Raw genomic sequence first — 20552 nt, 5'->3', positions numbered from 1 at the left:
ATGCGACCAGGAGCCAGTTTTCTCACTTATTCGAGAGAGGAAATGCTGGCTCTACGAACAAAGGGACGAGCCGGGACACGACACCCCATCCCGGCGGAGCTGAGGAGGAGAACCAGGGGCTGCAAAGCCGGGGCTAAGCTAAAGGCTAAGCTAGCGGACAACCGGAGGCGCTACAAACCGACGATTCCCTCCGTAATCATGGGGAACGTGAACTCGCTGCCGAACAAGATCGACAAGCTGTCCGCACTGAACAACCAGCGGATCTACAGGGAGAGCAGCTTGCTCATCTTCACGGAGACATGGCTAAACCACCTCGTACCGGATGCTAACGTGGACCTGCTGGGATTCACTGCTGTGAGAGCCGACAGAGACACGAAAGCGAGCGGGAAAAGCAAAGGTGGGGGACTCATCATGTATGTGAACAACCGCTGGTGTAACCCAGGACATATCTCTGTGAAGACGGTGTGGTGTTGCCGGGACCTCGAGCTGCTAGCTGTTAGCTTGCGGCCATATTATCTGCCGAGGGAGTTCAGTCACGTGATCACCATCTGTGTTTAGATCCCTCCGAGAGCGGACGCAACCACTGCCTGTGAGAAAATCCACTCTGTCACAGCGAGGCTGCAGACACAGCACCCCGAGGCTTTCATGATCATTTCTGGGGACTTCAACCATGCAACTTTGGACTCTACTTTGGCTGTTTTCCACCAGGTTGTTGACTGTCCTACAAGGAACAACAGGACAATTGATCTGCTGTATGCTAATGTGAGGGATGCATACAGAGTCACACCCCTCCCCCCACTGGGGAAGTCTGATCACAACCTGGTTCACCTACAGCCACTGTACACCCCCCTGGTCCGAAAGCAGCCGGTAACAACTCGCTCCAGCAGGAGATGGTCCCCTGAGATGGAAAGTGCCCTGGGAGACTGTTACAACACCACAGACTGGGATGTGCTGATCAACCAGCATGATGAGGACATCGAGGGGCTGACACACTGTCTGACAGATTACCTGAACTTCTGTGCAGACGTGGTCTCCCCTGTTAAGACTGTCCGCTGTTACCCTAATAACAAGCCATGGGTAACGCGGGAAGTCAAAGCTGTCCTCAACATGAAGAAGGCTGCCTTCAGGAGCAGAGACAGGGAGGCCATGAAGGCAGCACAGCAGGAGGTGAAACACCGTGTGAGGGAAGCTAAGGACAGCTACAGGAGAAAGGTGGAGCAGAAGCTGAAGGAGAACAACATGAGGGAGGTCTGGGAAGGTGTGAGGACCATCACAGGTCACAACACAAAGACCAGAGCCGTGGGGGGGACAGTGGAGAGGGCGAACGAACTGAATGACTTTTTCAACAGGTTCAACCAGCCCATGCCCCCCCCACCCGCACTGCAGCCATCTCTCCTTCTTCCCACAACACACCTCCCCCCAGACACCACATCTGACACTGTGGTCAGCAGCACTGGAGCCCCCCAGGGCACAGTGCTGGCCCCTCTTCTCTTCACCCTGTACACCTCGGACTTCTGTCACAAGTCAGAGCTGTGTCACATACAGAAGTACGCCGATGACACAGCCATCGTTGGACGCATCAGGGACGACAGAGAGGAGGAGTATCGGAGTCTGGTGGGGGACTTTGCTGCTTGGTGCCGCACAAACCACCTAGAGCTCAACACCTCTAAGACAAAGGAGCTGGTCATAGACTTTGGGAGGTCCAGACCGAAGCCGAGACCAGTTCTACTCGAGGGAGCTGAGGTGGAGAGTGTGGACTCCTACAAATACCTCGGGCTGTGTCTGGACAACAAACTGGACTGGTCAACACACACCAGCCACCTGTACGGGAAGACACAAGGCAGGATGTACTTCCTAAGGAGACTGCGGTCTTTTAACATCTGCAGCAAACTGCTGCGGATGTTTTACCAGTCTGTGGTTGCCAGTGTCCTCTTTTACACTGTAGTGTGCTGGGGAGGCAGCACATCCAAGAAGGACACATCCAGACTGGATAAACTGATCAGGCGAGCCGGCTCTGTGATCGGCATGAAGCTGGACCCTCTGGTGACGGTGGCAGAGACAAGGACACTAAACAAACTGTTGGACATTATGGACAATGCCAGCCACCCTCTGCACACCGTCATCAGCAACCAGAGGAGCCTGTTCAGTGAGAGACTGCTCCTTCCAAAGTGCAGGACTAACCGACTGAAGAACTCCTTTGTCCCTCACGCCATCAGGCTGTACAACTCCTCACTTAGGGGGAGGAGGTAACAGGGACAGACTCTCTCAACAGCGGTAGCCACTAATTCACCTCACAAAGTTAATAGTAGTTATTTTCTTTTATTCAATAGTAATATTTATTTATTTCTCAAAGGGTCATATGTGCAATAAAAATCTGTCAATGTGCAATAATCTCTCACCACAGTGCAATAACCTAATTTAGTTTAATCGAACTAAATACCAGGTCAATTACCCACTGTTTACTTGTATATTTTCTAAGAGTGTATATTTTATATATTTTGTTATCTAATTTTGTACTTTTTATATATATATATATATCTATCTATATAGATAGATATATATATTTTGATCTTTATTTTTTACCCTCTGTGTGCTGATTCTTTCCTATTGTATTGTACTGTATAAGCTGCTGGAGACTGAATTTCCCAGAGGGAGTCATCCCAAAGGGATCAATAAAGTTGAGTCTAAGTCTAAGTCTAAATAATCCAGCTGGATTCCTTAAAGAGCACGGCTGTACCCGACCAGCGCTCACTGAATACATGAATGAAACGTCTCCCTCTCTCTCCTTTGGCCCGTCTAACTCTGTTAGTGTTCTCCGGTGAATGAAAGTCTCCTCTTGTCTTCAGCATGTCATCGTTTCCATCATCAGTTTGTGTTTTGTTGTCTCTCTTATAAACAGCTGATCCGGTGCTGTGCGCTGCATGTGTGTGCAGAGCTGTAAAAACAGGGCCGTCGGAAAGCCAGGTGGAGATATAGAAACCTACAGCGAACACTTAAACTGAAATCTTTCTTTATATGTAGGATATATTTAAGTTCATAACTGAATAGAACAAAGCCTTACAGCCATCCGTAGCCATGTATTGCAGCCCAAGAAGTGTAAAAGATTAAAGTGTCTCAGTTGTGTGTGTGTGTGTGTGTGTGTGTGTGTGTGTGTGTGTGTGCGTGTCTTAATTACCTCTTGTATTATGAATCAGAACAGAAGCAAAGCCAGTTTGTGCAGAGCAATGAGTCCAGCATTTAGCAGGGCCTGACATGTGTAATTATAGAGCAGTAACTGTTCACCATTTAGCAGGTTAGTTGTAGGTTTTGTCTTCCGTGTCACAAGTCTTACAGGAACATAATGACCTGGATTCTTCATAATGTACCTGTGGGCCAAACTGAGAGTCGGTGTCGCAGTGCCGAGACGTTCGGGGAAATCCGCCTGAAAAGAACAACCGACTTCCTTTTGTCCCGTGAGCCGAACGCCACATTTCAACAGAAGCTGTAATCAGCAGCCGCAGCAGCAGCCTGCTATTCTAACCAGATGATTATCACTCTGTCACTGTAATATTGTATGTAAATGTTGGAACCAGTGCCCTGCAATTAAGGCCCAGCCTTGTAGGATAATTCCGAGTAAGTCAGATGAATTGTGTGAAGGCGGTGGCTCTGCGCGCTCCTTTATGAAAGCTTTTTCATTTCCCCTCTCGGTGGCTTTCAATGGCCGGCTCCTCGGTGTGCCACGGGCGGACGGTGGTCACATTTATCAGGGATTAAAAGCAGGAAAGAACTCATTTACCGAATGAAAGGACAAAGCTCAGCATTCAGGCCATTACTTCTGTGATAAAAGAGTTACTGTCAGAAAGGTTCAATGGGACGTGTCCACTAAAATCTCTACATCTTTGATCCTCAATTAGTGAAAAGAAAAAGTGTTAAATTCATAAAATAAGAAGCACAGCGCTGTCAGCGCTGTCAGCCCAGTCAGCGTGGATGACTTCATTTAAACGATGAAGTCACAAACACAAGCTGTGCTCCGGAAACGTCCGTCATCAGAGATCCAGGTTCAGCCGAGAACACCAAAGCCCTGTTTACACAGCGCCGCAACGAAGCTCCGCCGCCCTGCCTCGCAGTGGACCACCAGCGTGACGCCAGTGTGAAGCCAGTGTGTGTTTGTGGGGTGTAAACACACAGCGTGTGCTTCACACACACACACACACACACACACAAACACACCTACACACACACACACACACACACACGCACACACACACACACACGGCGCTGTTCCGCCCTGCCGGCTCCGCTGTTTACCCAGATGCCGTCTCGCCGCTGTTACCACCTCCGATGCCGGCTCAGAGGCGGTTCGTGCGTTTTACACAGAAGACGAAACAGAGACGTAATAATCCCACCTTCATCTGGCAGTGTGAAAGGGGTTTGGGTTAAAGGGTTAGTCTGGTGTTTTTCACTGGACCCCGTCTTTACGTATTATTAAGTAGGTAGCTTGTTACCAGTTAAATAAATGGATCAGTATGAAGTCATAACAGGAAATGATTGTTCTAACACGACGTCTGTACGTTACTATATAACATACAAGGGACTTTATCTCAGACTTGCTGGTCGACCTCTGCCGCAATCAACTGAGTAATAACTCGACGTCACTGAGTAATGACCAAATCTGATGTTGTATCCGGACTAAGCATGTAGGTCACCCAATAACACAAACTAACTAACCTCCAGCACCTCCTGCTCTGTGAGCTTAAATCAGTGTTTTTCTGAATGGAGTCTGGTGTGTGTGCAGAGAGCGATGTAACGTCTGTGTGTGGTTAAAACAATCATCTTCCTCTGTAACAAAAAGGTCTATCTCTGTAGGGATCCTTTCTGTCATGTTGTCACACACTTAGAAGAACAATCTGAGCCTGTCAGTGGAAACAACAAGAACTGTTAGAGCAGATCAGCTCAGCAGAAAGCTGCTGCTTCTGTTCTGTCTTGACTGAAGATCATTAATGTGAAACCGTTTATTACGATGTTTTTACAAGTTTAATTCAAAGCTTTGAGAACGATTGGTCCTTTGAACGAGTGGTTTTGGTTAACATCAGTGCACCAGTTCTTTACCTCATTCCTTGCTCTTCTTTATCCTGAGGGACAGGAAGTGAGGTGTTTTCAGGTGTGAGATGCTGTCCCGTCCGTCAGTACGCAGCGGCAGCAGCAGCTCAGCACGGAGCCTCAGAGACCAGCACCATCTGGCTCAGTGTCACAAACACTCGACAGATGATGGAACTGTGCTGCGCTGATCGCCTGCCTGCTCCCCAAACGCTGACAGCACAGGCAGGGCAGGATCCTCTCAGACAGCTGCAGGGGGGATTTTACACATGTGCACACCGTGTTACCTGCACAGCAGCAGAAGTGAAAGTGAGCGAAACATCTCTGCACGAACAGGAGAGAGGGAAGTATCTGTAATTCTGCAGGATGACCCTACACAGAATGTTCTGCCCTTGAGCAAGGCAGTGCACCTGCAGCCTGCGTCAGAGGAGCTGCGGTTCGGTCCGTGCTGTGTTTGTGACCTGGCTCTTGCTGAACCGTTCCAGCTGATCGCAGTTCAGCAGCCGTGCACTGCTCATGCATTCTGTGTCATAGTGAGGGAATGGAAGACAGCACGAAACCTTTCACATTTTTAATTATGCATCTGAGTCCGTACATGGTCTCTCTCCGCCCTTTCAACGCGCTAAAGAGCATGATGTCATGGCTGTCCTCCTCACAGTGGCGTCTCTTCTTTCTGTGTGCACTGAGGGAGAGCTAGGGAGGAGACGTGTAGTGAGACTATGAAACCTGGAGGATGTTGAACAACTGGCCATGAATCGGTTTCACTTCATTCTAGGATACTTGTTTTCATCCAGAAACAGCTGGTGCACCGCTCTCTTCATGTGTGTTTTTTATTTGCTCAGCCTTTTAAAGAGTAAGTATCAAACACACCATAAAGTACAGCAAACAAATGCATTCATGTTTGTCTCAGATTATAGTTTGCTTTCGGATTCTTAAACACTCGGCTCTTCTGACAGTAGACTCTTTATGATTGGTTATATGCTGCGAACTCCGCCCCTTTTATGCAGACGAGCTTCTGGTTATATTGGGAATCTCCGAGTTTATAACCAGCGTCATGTGACGCCTTAGTGTCATAACGTTTTGTTAGGCTGAGTGAAGTCAGATATGTCTCAGTCCTGAGTTTGGTTCTACTGTTTCCTGTGTGTGTGTGTGTGTGTGTGTGTGTGTAGGTGTGTGTGTGTGTGTGTAAGGTCGTGCCCTCTGTGTGTCATGTCTTGTCAGGTTTGATTGCCCTCATTAGCTTCACCTGTTCACCACCCCGGACTCTCGTACCCACACACCTGCTGTACATGTCCGTGATGAGCTCATACAGCTAGCCAGTGTCTCAGTTCTCTGCCACTTCATTGTGTGTTTTTGTTTTCCCTGATGTTGAATCCTAGCCTGTTCTACATTGGACTCGAGACCTGTATCGTTCTCCCGCCTGCCGCCGTGCCCAGACTCATCCTGTTAGCCTTTCTGTTTGTCATTAAATGTCTCTTCTCGCTGCATCTGCCTGCCTGGTCGCTGCGTCTGCCTGCGGGTTTCCCTCGTGTCCTGTGATTCATGACAGAATGACCTTGCCAAAGATGGACCCAGCAGGAGATGAACTGGTTGATTAATTAGCTGCCCTCGTTTGTTTGTATGACTTATGGAAAAAGAAGGACACAACCAATAAACATAAAGACTGCCTTACCTACCTTGTGTTGCAGGGAGTGAGCGTGTAGAACGTCGGGAACACTGAAGTCCTAAAACAAGAAACAAAGCTGGTGAAAGATCGTATGAACTTATTCCAGGAGTTTCTTTAAACTCTGATTCCATTCCATGGAATACCACGACCGTGGTAGAGACGGTCGTCTGTCAATCAGGAGGTCTGAGGTTAGATCCCCAGCTCCCTCAGGCTACTTGTCGAAGTGTCCTTGGGAACACACTGAAGACACTGGGGTATGAATGTGATAACTGATTGACAGTTGGGCAGCCTCTGCCATTAGTGTATGAATGTGACATGTAGTGTAAAAGCAGCTTTGAGTGGTCACAAAGTGACTCTATCAGTACAGTCCATTTACCATTTACCATTCAACAAGTGGAATCAGAGCTGAAATAAATCTGATGCCTCAGAAACAAAGAAAGGAGACACCTGTTGTCTCACCTGATACGGCTGAGAACACCAAGATGGCCGACGCTGTGCAGTGGAGCAATCAACCTGAATCGGCTGCATTAATCCGCTCAATAATATGAGAAGACAATAATACAAAGCAACAAGTAAACTGCAGCCTCAACTGGATTTATTAAAGATCAGACTAGTGGAGTGTAAGGATAAACTAGCTGATGTCGAAGTGTGAGAGCGTCTGTGAAGAGCTCCACAGAGAAACAAAGAGATGAGAGAAAAAACTGAAAGGCTGGAGAATTTCAGCTGCAGATTTAACCTCCGTCATCAGAATCAAAGGGACACCCCAAGAATACATGGAGTCTTTCTTCAAAGAGGTATTTAAAGATAAGTCTCTCCTGCCCAGCTCCCCAGAGTCTCTGCTCCCCAGAGTCTCCACTGCCCAGAGTCTCTGCTGCCCAGCTCCCCAGAATCTCCGCTCCCCAGAGTCTCCACTCCCAAGAGTCTCCGCTGCCCAGCTCCCCAGAGTCTCCACTCCCCAGAGTCTCCGCTGCCCAGCTCCCCAGAGTCTCCACTCCCCAGAGTCTCCGCTGCCCAGAAACTCCACTGCCCAGCTACCCAGCCCCAAAGAGCTGCCACCAGCCTCCTGTGTTCGAGCTGGCAGTCCCATCCGACCCTCAGACTGAACACCCTGAACCCAAGCCAAAGAGCTGACCTCTGCCCCTCTGTTCCAGTCAGCTGTTCAGGCCTACTCTCAGCCTGAATTCCCTGACCTGAAGGCCCCAGTGCCTGCTGAGCGATGTTAGCCCGGAGGTCCAGAGTCGGGGGTCCCAGTCCAGTCGTGGATGCCCCTCCTGGTTCTCCATCGGCGTGCTGGCCAACGCCTGCCCCTGTTCCTTTGTCCGCATCCTGGCTGACACCAGCCCCTGGTTCTCTTCCCCCTGGTTTCCCATTGGTGTCCCGGCGAACACCTGCCTCTGATCCTCTGGAGAGTTGTTGCATCTACCTGCCTGGTCACTGGATCTGCATACGGGTCCAGTTTCCTTCGTGTCCTGTGATATCCTGTGAAAGAGATCCTGGAGAAGTTGAAGTCACTTTGTAGTACAGGTTTCTGATCTGATCTATGATAAAAAGTCATTCTGACTGATTCTTTAACATCATATTGATCATACACACAAACATGTGGTACAGAATCTCAGCATCACAATGGTATGATGGCATCGGCTGCAGCCTGCCAATACTTTACGATGCTTCACTGCCTCAGCTTCTCCTCTGGTTCAGGCTTTTACTGTGAAATTGACCTTTTTATGGTTGTAAAATTGAGTCTTTCTGAGAAGAAATCAATGACTGACATTTGTTTGGCTGCAGTGAGTCAATTTCTGAAACATGTGACGACCTGAGTTACAGATGCTGAACACCACAGGCTGCAGGAATAAGACCTGCATCTCACATGGGAAACAGGTAACTGTTGTCAAGGTCTTTGTATAGGTATTTTGAGTCAGAAAAATTCCATATGTACACACATATATATTTTTATATATATATATATATAACAGAATATACAGACAGACTAAACAGAGTGCCTAACCCTAACCCTAACATTCAACAATAAGGGAAGAAGAACTGCTCAGAGAAGAGCCTGAATCTGTCACGGTTTAACGTTCAAACAAAACATGTTAAGGACCCAGATGCAGACTTGAGATTTAAGGTTTAACAAACTAAAGGCAGAACAACAAAGGCTGACTTAGTCCAGGTAAAATAAATGCAAAGGAAAAAAGTACCAACAGGTAACAAATCCCAGGGAGCCACAAGGAAACAGGTGAATCCACAAGAGACGACGGTTCCACAGGTAACACGACAATGAACCGGCACCGAGACAGGGGGCACAAAGACAAAGGCCCAATCCCAGTCTCTGGACTAACCCTAACCTTAACCCTGCAATCACGTTAGTATACGCCACCAAGTTCGCCATGAACCCTGGGTAAGTCCCACAGGAAAGTCTGCAGATATGCAGACTCAAGGAAAGTGTCTAATCTGGCGTTGAAAAGGCCGCATCAGAGCCCTCACACACTTGCTGATCTGACGGTGGGACAGCACTCAGCACTCACACACTGACCGGGAACGCGCCTCAAAGTCTGTGAGTCTGTGAGTGTGGAGATCGGGACTGGGCCTAAATAAACTAGGTGAGGCTAATCAGACACAGGTGGGACAATCAAGGGAGCAGGTGGAAACAATCAGGGCAGGGCACATAATCAAACAAGCGGGAGACACAAAGGCAGGAAGTGGACCAACACGAGAGACAAGCTGACAAAGTAAAACAGGAAATATCTGAAATACAAATCGAAACCAGGACTAAAGTAGAATCAGTCCTGACAGAATCATCTTACTTTGACTTCATCAGACACCATTCATCAGTCAGGTAACACATGAAGGAAAACATACAGTTAACAAGTCTTTCAGAAAGCAGGACACGTGCTCGCTGCATTTCTGCTTACTTGAAAATGTCATTGTTGTTTAAGAAAGTGTGTTACCTTAAAACCATATCGTTATTTATGAACCAAACTTGTAACAGTTTGAGCATGTGCACGTTAGGTTTAGAGGCAAACAATACGTTTATTTCTTAAAGCCAACCATACAAAGGACCGAAGAGTGAAATATAACTCATCTGAAACCCAAAAAGCAACTTATACATACACAACAACAACAATAACGCAGCACAGTCACAATGAATTCAATGAAATGTATTTTTGTTATTTTAGAAGCAAAAAGACAAAAGCAGGGATCCTTCAGACGTCCAGTCTGGAGTTAAGCCCCTCCCTTGAACGGCCACTGTCCAATCCTACGTTAGCAACCGTAACTAGGGGCGGGAGGCCTTTCAGAGCAAGGAGAGATGCCGAAACAGTGTGCATGGAATCTGCAAGTCGGACAGCAGATGTCGTTAAAGTTTAGAGGGGGTGTCGGACATGGATTTAACTGGTCTCTGCTGGTCTCCTGTCTGGCCTTCACAACCACCAGCGATGATGTCAGCACAGCCTTTATGTGACCAATCCTCGAATGGGCTACAACATATTAGATAATGAGAGTTAAAGGGAGTCCTAACTAAACATTAGCTTAAAATAAAACAATATATTGACTCACCCTGCTGTGCAGGAACATTGTTGTTCCTGTATATGATGTCCTAAACAGGAATTGTCGCGGGGCGCCTGACGCCTGCTTTGGGACCGGCGAGCGTTTGCCTCGATGTTTGTGTCCTCTTCATCCTCACACTCCGCTGACACGTTATATTCTGTATGCAGCTTTGAGACGCGTCCTTTCTCTCGACTTCTCTCTGATATTTGGGAACTATTTCTACAGAAATGTACAATTATTTCCCCTAAAACATCTCTCACTGTTATAGTTGAAAAAAAGATATTATTGGTGCGAAAGCTTGCGTAGCAACAGTAACCAAGGAGGGACTTAGCGAAGGGTCTATTAGTCCAGTTTGAAACAGAAAATAAGTTCAGTGCAAGAAAGAAACAAACAAAAGGAAACACTCGCAGTTCAGTCCAGACTCCGCTCAGCCCGTCCGTGTTTTCTGTCCAGTCGTCAGTCCGTCTGAGTCCGAGCAGCTGCTGTTACATCCTCCTTTATAAGAGGCAGGAGTAACTCCACAGAACTGAGGCCCAAACGTAACACGAGTAAAGAAACGAGGACGCCGAACAGCTCCACGTAGTCTTTAGCTCATTAATGTGATGAGCCTCGGCACATGAAGACGAGAGCTTTTCTCCTCCAGTCTGCAGCCATGAGACTAAAGACAGTAACAGGAAGCTGCCTCTGAAATCTGTGGACTTAAATCCCTGCTGAGCATGTACTGCTAATTACTGCAGGGCTTTAGGGATTTCACATGGACATGTAACATAAACTGCTTAGTATTGTACAGTTGACTCAACAGCACAAATCATAAAAAAGCATGTGGATTTTGGGGGATTATACACGGCCCAATAATCTCATGTGCTCAGTCTTTTCAGGGTCACGGGATGCTACGTCTGGTGTGCACAGCTTTAAGAGCCGAGGAGTCGACGCACACCACCCAGCGAGAACTGGTTTAAATCCCAGTAGAAGGATGTATCACCAATTAGCCCATTTTAAACTGGGTCCACAGTTAAGAATATCAACTTTTTATTTATAACAGGTCACCCAGAAATAACCAAAAATGTCAGCCGCCTCCTTTTAGCCACGTTAGCAGCACAGCTCTATGGATGGCAGAGTCAGCTGAAGAGCTCAACACCTGTTGGATGGATTGTGATGACGTGTGGTTCGTGTTCCCCTCAGGAGGACTTTTAATCACTCTGATGATCGATCACATTTTACAATCAGCTTCTGAATAAAACTTGTCCAAGAAATCTGGTTATGTTTTGTTTTGTGTCTATGTTGTCTCGTGGCTTCCTGTTTTATTTTGAAACCTACCTCTCCTCTCGTTTCAGGTAACTTTCCCCTTCCCCTTGTGTGTTCCCAGCTGGTCTGATGGTCTTCACTGCCCTGATTGTTTCCACCTGTTACCTTGTCTATATATTGTCTGTGTTTCCCTTTGTTCTGTGCCAGTTCGTCTTGTCCCTTGAAGTCAGAGAACCTACGCCACTTCCATGTTATGCCTTTCGTCTATTCAGGTTTGGTGTTATTTTGATTCTTTGTCTGGCCTTTTCTTGTCATAGAAGTTTTTCCTCATTAGAGTGACTTTTGGTTTCTTCACTGGTATTTTCCTCTGTACACTGTAAAAAGTGTTAAGCTCAATAAGTTATCATAACTTGTTTCTATCATTTACTTCTAATTAACATAATTAGCTATGAAATGTCAACTTAATTTCATGAGTTATTGGTATTCCAACTCAAGGTTTGAAGCCAGTTGAGTGAAATGGAAATTTCAACGTGTCAACATAACTAACAGTATGAGTTATCAGTGTTAACCGGATCTCTCAGAAACTGATCATGACATCGGTGTGACAGCAATGTTAATGCGCCGTAAAAATAGTGCTTGTTGAAATTTCGTCTTGATCTGATAAGGGACTAATAATTATGATATAATATCTTTAAAAACTTCAGCAGGCGCTCCACCCGGTTGCAGCTGCCTATTAACAGAAGAAGAGGTACACTAGCTGAGCAGATTGAGAACGGTGAAAAGAGAATTGGCGGATGACTGTTTGTTAGCAAGGTTAGGATCAGGTCTGGGGCAGCCAAGGAACAGGCGGGATGCAGGCGAGGAACAATGAAATAAGGTGAGTGGTTGCATTTATCACATAATTAATCAAACCCAATTCGTAAATTGGTTCTGAAGAAATGAATTTATGTCTGTGACATTTCTAAACACAGGATAGTCGAGCCTAACATTAGTTACAGTCCTTAGGCCTAACTTACGTTACTTTTTAAACTTTCAGTAAATGAAATGCAAGAAATTATTAAGAGTTTTATAACATTCACCCCCTCAGAAGCACATTCATGGCACTTGGTGAACGTTTTGTATGGTACCGGTGTAACGTTACCGGTTTGTGATGAGTTAGCACGAGGCTCTGTGTCAGTAATTAGTCGTGGCCCATGTCGTGTGTGCGCAAGCGCATGCGGCGTCCGTTTAGTTAGCAATTAGCTGTAGCTTATGCTGTGTTGTTTGTGACGTTAGTTGAGTTAGCGGCCTCACACGAGGCTCTGTGTCAGTAATTAGTCGTGTCCGTACTGTGCCATAGCTTATGCTGTGTCGCTTGTAACGAGTAGGGGCTTCACAAGAGCCTCTGTGTTAATGTCAGTAATTAGCCTTGACTCATGCTGTGTTGCTACCGGGCTGCTCCAGAAAAATTGAGAGGATACTTAACATTATCTGTTGAACTACTTTTATTTTGTTTCTTTCAACATTAAGCAACGTTATCCGTGTGACGTTAGACTGTGTTCAGCTTGACCTTATCTTGCCGACTCCAGACATCAGGAGGGAGGGGACTGGCGCCATTTTAGCTATCTCTGGCTGTGATACACGGGAGTAAAGAAATGTAGTTATGCTAGTAAGCAAAGTCATTTGAGAATAGAATACCATTAATATGCTCAGGCACCCTTTTCTCCTTCTCAACCCTAACCAGTTTAAAGGGATAGTTCAGTTTCTTTGAAGTGTGGTTGTATGCTGTATAAATGGCCACTGAGTATGCTATGTGAGTTGGTTAGTTCCAGATAAACTGCTTTTTGTTCGACCAGTTGATGCGCTAAAAAAAATTATATATAGCGTACACTTAAACTGGTATTTTATTTTGAGATGGGGCGTCTTGTAGGCAGTGAAAATAAGCTGTTGTGTGTGTCACTTGTGGGACTGTTCACTGCTGTTTATGCCTGTATCTCTGTCTGTATCTCTGCCTGTATCTCTGCCTGTATCTCTGTCTGTATCTCTGCCTGTATCTCTGCCTGTATCTCTGTCTGTATCTCTGTCTGTATCTCTGCCTGTATCTCTGTCTGTATCTCTGCCTGTATCTCTGTCTGTATCTCTGCCTGTATCTCTGTCTGTATCTCTGTATCTCTGTCTGTATCTCTGTCTGTATCTCTGTATCTCTGTCTGTATCTCTGCCTGTATTTCTGCCTGTATCTCTGTCTGTATCTCTGTCTGTATCTCTGTCTGTATCTCTGCCTGTATCTCTGTCTGTATCTCTGTCTGTATCTCTGCCTGTATCTCTGTCTTGACTCTGTCTGTATCTCTGCCTGTATCTCTGTCTGTATCTCTGCCTGTATCTCTGCCTGTATTTCTGCCTGTATCTCTGCCTGTATCTCTGTCTGTATCTCTGTCTGTATCTCTGTATCTCTGTCTGTATCTCTGTATCTCTGTCTGTCTCTCTGCCTGTATCTCTGTCTGTATCTCTGTATCTCTGTCTGTATCTCTGCCTGTATCTCTGTCTGTATCTCTGCCTGTATCTCTGCCTGTATCTCTGTCTGTATCTCTGTCTGTATCTCTGTCTTGACTCTGTCTGTATCTCTGTCTGTATCTCTGTTTTGACTCTGTCTGTATCTCTGTCTGTATCTCTGTCTTGACTCTGTCTGTATCTCTGTCTGTATCTCTGTCTTGACTCTGTCTGTATCTCTGTCTGTATCTCTGTCTGTCTCTCTGTCTGTATCTCTGTCTGTCTCTCTGTCTGTATCTCTGTCTGTATCTCTGTCTTGACTCTGTCTGTATCTCTGTCTGTCTCTCTGCCTGTCTCTCTGCCTGTCTCTCTGTCTGTATCTCTGTCTGTATCTCTGTCTGTATCTCTGTATCTCTGTCTGTATCTCTGCCTGTATCTCTGCCTGTATCTCTGTCTTGACTCTGCCTGTATCTCTGCCTGTCTCTCTGCCTGTATCTCTGCCTGTCTCTCTGCCTGTCTCTCTGCCTGTCTCTCTGTCTGTCTCTCTGTCTGTATCTCTGTCTGTATCTCTGTCTTGACTCTGCCTGTATCTCTGCCTGTATCTCTGTCTGTATCTCTGTCTGTATCTCTGTCTGTATCTCTGTCTGTATCTCTGCCTGTATCTCTGTCTGTATCTCTGTCTGTATCTCTGCCTGTATCTCTGTCTTGACTCTGCCTGTATCTCTGCCTGTATCTCTGCCTGTATCTCTGCCTGTATCTCTGCCTGTATCTCTGTATCTCTGTCTGTATCTCTGTCTTGACTCTGCCTGTATCTCTGCCTGTATCTCTGCCTGTATCTCTGTCTGTATCTCTGTCTGTATCTCTGCCTGTATCTCTGCCTGTATCTCTGTCTGTATCTCTGTCTGTATCTCTGTCTGTATCTCTGTCTGTATCTCTGCCTGTATCTCTGTCTGTATCTCTGTCTTGACTCTGCCTGTATCTCTGTATCTCTGTCTGTATCTCTGTCTTGACTCTGCCTGTATCTCTGTATCTCTGTCTGTATCTCTGTCTTGACTCTGTCTGTATCTCTGTCTGTATCTCTGTCTTGACTCTGTCTGTATCTCTGTATCTCTGTCTGTATCTCTGTCTGTCTCTCTGCCTGTCTCTCTGCCTGTCTCTCTGCCTGTCTCTCTGTCTGTATCTCTGTCTGTATCTCTGTCTGTCTCTCTGTCTGTATCTCTGTCTGTATCTCTGTCTGTCTCTCTGCCTGTCTCTCTGCCTGTCTCTCTGCCTGTCTCTCTGCCTGTCTCTCTGTCTGTATCTCTGTCCGGCACTGTGCGCTGGTGTGACGTACTGGGGGAGAGCAGAGAGTTGTCTACTGTCACTAATGCACTTGGTGGCTATAAGAACCTCATACAACCCCACAAAAATGTAACTATCCCTGTAATGTTTTGGCTCATGTTTCTAGTTCACATGATTAAGGCCTTTATACCAGACTCTAATGATGTATGTTGTGTGTTTTAGGTGCTGCTGGTCCATTCATTGAAGTTGGGCTACACCTTAGACTCAACTTTATTGATCCCTTTTCTGTCATTTAGTATGTGGCTGCTGACAACTTGGCTGCACACTCCTCAGGTGGGTTCCAGGAGTCCTTTAATGTGGACGCATTTTGCAGGTTTTTTCTGGTTAATCGTGAAGAAACTCAGACTTGTGATGTTAGAAGTGGTACATGTGTTTTACGAACACAGAGTTGTACGATGAAGCTGTAAATGTGTTGAAACAGAGTGACCTTGTGTCTGGTGATGGTGTGAAACGAGAATGTCCTCCTAACAGTGACAGGTTTTCATGCATGCCAAGGCTTTCCACCTGACTTTCTACATGATGTGCTGGAAGGCATTGTACCCAAAGAGCCAAGTCTGTGTCTTGCAGATTTAATTTCTAAGAACTATTTCACATTAGACGAACTTAATAGTGAAATACAAGGCTTTCCTTTTAAGTTCGCTGACGAGACAAACCGCCCTCAGAAAATTCCAGTAACTTTCAAGCGGAATAAGACTCTCGGCGGTAATGGACATGAAAACTGGAGTCTCGTGCATTTCCTTCCCCTCATCGGTCACTGTGTTCCAGAAGGTGATCAAACATGGGAATTAGTCCTTGGGCTCAAAGACTTGGTGGAGTTATTGTTGACCCCGTATTTCACTCCAGACTTACTTTGTTATTTACAAGCAACAATATCAGACCACAGACAGCTGCTGCAGACAGTTTTCCCTGAAGAAAAGTTGATTCCCAAACATCACTTTGAACATTATCCACATCCTATTCAAAAATGTGGACCTCCAACTGAATGTTGGACAATCAGGTTTGAGGCAAAACATTCTTTCTTTAAAAAAGTTGTGCGGGATGCCAACAACTTTAAAAGCATTCTGCTTACCCTCGCTTCAAGACATCAACTCATGTTGGCACACTATCTTGAAATGCCAAGCACTTTCAAGCCTGAGGCTGAGACTGCAAAGGTGTCTGATATGTGCCTCGAAGTCTTAGACGCTGCTGTCAGACAAGCCATCTTGAATAGATTCGGTGATGACACAGCAGGACTGAGCCCTCACGTCTTCCTAAATGGAACAAAGTCTTCAAAGGGAATGATTCTTTCTGCTGGGAGTGGACTACCGGACTTTGGCAGCGTTTTGGAAATATGCATTGTGTTGGCTAGTCAAGTTTGCTTTGTTATTGAACCTTTTACAGCAAACTATGTGGAGCCTCTGCGGAGTTACCATCTTGTGAAAAAAATCCTACCGAGTGTCTGGATCTCAACGACTACGTGCCACTGATGTCATACTTCATTGGGGGCTGCCTCCTGGTCACTCCCAAGACCTTCTTACTGAGTAAACCTGCTGTAAGTCATCACTCATATTAAGGCTGAACAATATTGAAAAATCATTTTGACTGGTACTGCAAGTAAGATGATTTGCATTAGATGGAATATTAATTTTTGCATTTCTCATTTTAAGTGAAACAAATAATTGATTTTTGTCAGGTCGCCATCAGGAACATGACGATATTAAATGTAGAATGCTATTTTGACACACTTTGTCTTTATCAAATATTGCATCTGCTGTAGTTATAATATTGCAGTAGGTCATATTGCAATTTTGATAACATTTCAATTGTGCAACCCCAAGTCGTACACATGCATACTATCATACATACGCATATACACTCAGTCCTTTTATTATGGACACCTGTAAAATCTAATGTTTTTGTTACAACAGCTCCGCCAGAAATACTGCTTTTGTGACGTTCATGACATTGACATATTCATTTATATTAATGTTTATTATCATTATGTATATTTTTACTTAAAGTGCATATTTTTTTCTCCATTTTCAGGTAAAAGTTGTCTACAATGCTTCTGCGTGTCAAAGTGTCAGAAAATGAAATCCGACGTCTTCCAATTGAAGTCCCTCAAGTGTCGCGGAGCTGTACCAGGTGTTACGAACCAACCTTGGTCTTAGGGGGGGATTTATTTTACAGTTTGAAGGAGGGAGGAAAAGGAAAGGAAGGGGAAGGAGGGAGGAAAAGGGACAGTATTTAAGCAGCTCAATCTGTTGGACTGATTGTAGTAAGAGCTGATTGGGTCGACTTACTAATTTACTATATACATATGGTCTCAGACTGGCTTTAAGTTTGCCATCTGCCAAAATTGTATTCGACTTAGAAGGAAACTGTAAGTTGGAGTAATTCAAATACATGTTTGAAGTTGAGTTGTAAGTGTATTCATTGTCATCTTTTAGGAAACTGGTGAACTTGCCATTATTATTTAAGACGGGATACACATTGAAAACATTAGTCTACTTAATTTGCAATTTTAAGTTCAATTGCCTTAAAAACACGAGTTAACGTAACTTGGAAAGACAATATTATGAATATAGTTAGTTAAACTGAAAAATGTGAGTTGAAAGGTGTGTAATTGTATGTTCCTTTGACAAGACAAAGCAAATCTTCTCAAATGGATAATGTAATAAAGTTAGTTAGTTTCAACTCAGCGTATCAAGTTCAAACAATAAATGATCATTAATTAAGCGACTTGTATAACTTACCTTCCTGAGTTGATGTAAAGCTTTTCTCAAAGTTGAGTTTACGTCTGTTTTTAAGGCAGCAATTGAACTTAATATTTTAAGTTTAACCAGCCTAATAATTTTTACAGTGTAGAGTGATTTTATTTTTGCACTTTGTTATTTAAAGATTCTTTATTTGTACTTTGTTTCTGAGTCGTGCTTTTGGGTTCAAGTCCTAGTTCAGTTGTGACGAAAACATGAACACACTTTGTTTCCTGACAGAACTTGTGTGCCGACCGTGAACAGGAAGTTATTGACACTGTAGATTGATTTAGTTATTTTAGCTTCTACAATCAGTGGAGTTAATCTACCTGTTCACAAGAGCTTAACACCTGTCTTGTACAACACCTTAGTGGTTATTACAAAACGTGATACTAGAAAAGTACATTGAGTTTTGTCTCTTGGTGGACTCCTGGTCACAAATGTAATTCGTTTTTTTCTGTTTGTGATAAGGTAAAGAATTTAAGGCGAAACAAACACACATTAAAAACACTGTAAAGTAATTAATGTTAGTCCGCAAAGGTCACAGAGATTATGTTCACTTCTTATACACTGACTGTGTGCTGAACATGGTGAACACCTGCTAAATATTAGCATGTTAGCATTGTTTAATTGCACATCGTCTGATGGAGGCAAGGTCATTAAACCACAGACTATAACACACCATAACATACACTTTGTGCACCGATAGAAGTTCAGATAAGATCAGATACACTTTATTGATCCCCCACAGGAGAAATGTACTCGTCACAGCAGGAAGTAATGAAAACAGACGAAAGTACAGGTGGCTAGAAAAAGATAAAATATGATGATTTTAAGAATAACAGTCAAAAATAAATGAAAAACTGTTCACTGTATGAACACATTGTCCATAGAAGATGGTGTGTATGATTCAAACCAGAATGAGATAGAAAACTTATTATTATTGATTTAAAGTAGTTTACACCGATCAGCCATAACGTGGTGACCACTGACAGACCTGTCAGTCGTGGGATATGTCCGGCAGCAAGTGAACATTTTGTCCTCTAAGGTGATGCTGGAAGCAGGAAAAATGTGAGGATGAGGGGGACTTTGACAAGGACCAAACTGTGACGGGTCAACTGGGTCGGGGCATCTCCAAACCTGCAGCACCTTGTGGGGTGTTCCCGTCTGCAGGGGTCAGTGATGGTTTATCCTTAAATTAAATAAATCTTTGTGTCTGTAGAGAGTCGGACAATCATCTGTCATTCAGTCGAGTGTGATTGTAGAAAACTGATATTATTTACTTATATAAGTGTGAAGTGATGCTGTTTAACTTCACATAAAGGTGTGTGTGTGTGTGTGTGTGTGTATGTGTGTGTGCGTGTGTGGGTGGTTATTGATGTTGTTATGCCCTCTCTGTATTCTAACAAGCCTAAATTGATTTCCTGACTCTGTTGACTCGTCTCTATCAATACTGCTTCCTGTTTTATCTGCATCCTCTCTCTCTCTGTCTCTCTCTCTCTCGCTCTGTCTCTCCCTCTCTCTCTCTCTGTCTCTCTCTCTCTCGCTCTGTCTCTCCCTCTCTCTCTCTCTGTCTCTCTCTCTCTCTCTCCCCCCTCTCTCTCTCCCTCTCTCTCTCTCTCTCTCCCCCCTCTCTCTCTCTCTCTCGCTCTGTCTCTCCCTCTCTCTCTCTCTGTCTCTCTCTCTCTCTCTCCCCCCTCTCTCTCTCCCTCTCTCTCTCTCTCTCCCTCTGTCTCTCTCTCTCTCTCCCCCCCCCTCTCTCCCTCTCTCTTTAATGGAGGGCAGATTCATCCTGTCTCTCTGTTTTAAGCACCGTCACGCTTCACGCCGGCTCAATGTCAAAGGTCAGCGCGGTCGTCAGGTGAGAAGAAGCAGCTGATTCATAATGATGCAGTTTGCGATAACGATTTTTTAAAATTCGGACTCATTTGACAAACACAGAAAGTCGACAGTGACGACGCTCAGTGGAGGTTAACAGGTTGAGCGATCAATGTTCACAGTAAATCAGAATCAGCTTCATCAGGCAGGTGTGAACACAAGGAGTGTGACTCCGGTGTAACTTGGCTCTCTGTGTACGAGCATGAAACATTGAACTATAATCTACAAGCCACGACAGACAACGGTGCAATGATGAGGAGTGCAAAGGATACAGAAATGATATGATATATATATATATATATGTTGTGTCTACACTTGATGTTCTGTCAACATCACATAACAATTCACAGCCATATATATACATCTATATATATATAGATATATATATATACATCTGTATATATATATACTTATGTATATATATTAACGCACATTCCCTCCACAAATTATTTTACCGCGTGTTTAACGCACGCGCGTTCTATTCCTATGACCCTCCGCCCGCCCCGTAGTTTGAGAAATCAGAAAGCGATGCAGCTGCAATGTTGTGGCCAGCGAGCAGAAACAAACTTTTAAATGACACGTTCAGCCTCAAAGCTCT

The 20552-nt window shown here is 44.9% G+C and overlaps 1 pseudogene; it reads left to right on the top strand.

The window, feature by feature from the left end:
- The first annotated feature begins 13426 nt into the window (after positions 1-13426).
- On the top strand, positions 13427-15328 carry LOC138605296 (streptococcal hemagglutinin-like; annotated as a pseudogene).
- Positions 15329-20552: the final 5224 nt, after the last annotated feature.

This window comes from Semicossyphus pulcher, unplaced genomic scaffold (genome assembly GCF_022749685.1).
Source record: "Semicossyphus pulcher isolate SPU_LCO1_2020_fin unplaced genomic scaffold, fSemPul1.0.p SCAF_3, whole genome shotgun sequence".
NCBI classification, from domain to species: Eukaryota; Metazoa; Chordata; class Actinopteri; order Labriformes; family Labridae; genus Semicossyphus; species Semicossyphus pulcher.
This window is presented reverse-complemented; position numbering and strand designations above follow the sequence as displayed.